Genomic DNA, 277 nt, shown 5'->3' on the forward strand with positions numbered 1-277 from the left:
CCGGCGATGATCGGGAGTCCCATAGAGCGGCGCACAATTGGCCCAGCGTCTTCCGGGTTAGGGGAGGGCTTTGGCCGGAGGGGCCGTTCGCCTGCATGGTGTTTCCTCCGACACATTGGTGCGGCTGGCTTCCGGGTTAAGAGGGCGGGTGTTAAGAAGCGAGGTTTGGCGGGTCATGTTTCGGAGGATGCATGACTCGACCTTCGCCTCTCGAGCCCGTTGGGGAGTTGCAGTGATGAGACAAGACAGAAATTGTGGAATAAAAAAGGGGATACAC

Source organism: Coregonus clupeaformis, chromosome 17 (genome assembly GCF_020615455.1).
Source record: "Coregonus clupeaformis isolate EN_2021a chromosome 17, ASM2061545v1, whole genome shotgun sequence".
Classification (NCBI taxonomy): domain Eukaryota; kingdom Metazoa; phylum Chordata; class Actinopteri; order Salmoniformes; family Salmonidae; genus Coregonus; species Coregonus clupeaformis.